Here is a 426-nt window from a genome sequence, read left to right as displayed (position 1 = left end):
GGGGTTGGGGCCGGTCTCTGCCACGGCGTTGGGGTTCTTGGTGTCAGCCTCTTCCCTGACAGATCTTAAACAGTGCTGGAGGGAAAGGCAGAGGGCGAGGGGAAGCGGAGGGTGGAGGGGGTTGCTCTATGTTATGAGTTCAGACAGCGCTTACTCTGCTTCCACTCCAAACCCTAGAGGAAAAACTTTCCTTGGGACACCTCCGTTATTATTACTATCACCGAAGCGCTAACGTGGAGCAACGCTTTATGTATCATTCCCTTGATCCTCCTCGTGTCCGTTCCCAGGGGGCTCCACCCAGCCCCGTGCTGACGGGCGTAGCCTGAGCGCCAAGCTGGGGGGATGGCGGCGCTGCGGCCCTGACACGGTGGGTTGGAAGGGTGGGGGCACGGAGACACATAAAGAGACACGTCCAAACTCACGTAT

This window comes from Centrocercus urophasianus, unplaced genomic scaffold (genome assembly GCF_019232065.1).
Source record: "Centrocercus urophasianus isolate 14NV4802_14NV808 unplaced genomic scaffold, USGS_Curo_1.0 seq_9, whole genome shotgun sequence".
In the NCBI taxonomy this organism is placed as follows: Eukaryota; Metazoa; Chordata; class Aves; order Galliformes; family Phasianidae; genus Centrocercus; species Centrocercus urophasianus.
This window is presented reverse-complemented; position numbering follows the sequence as displayed.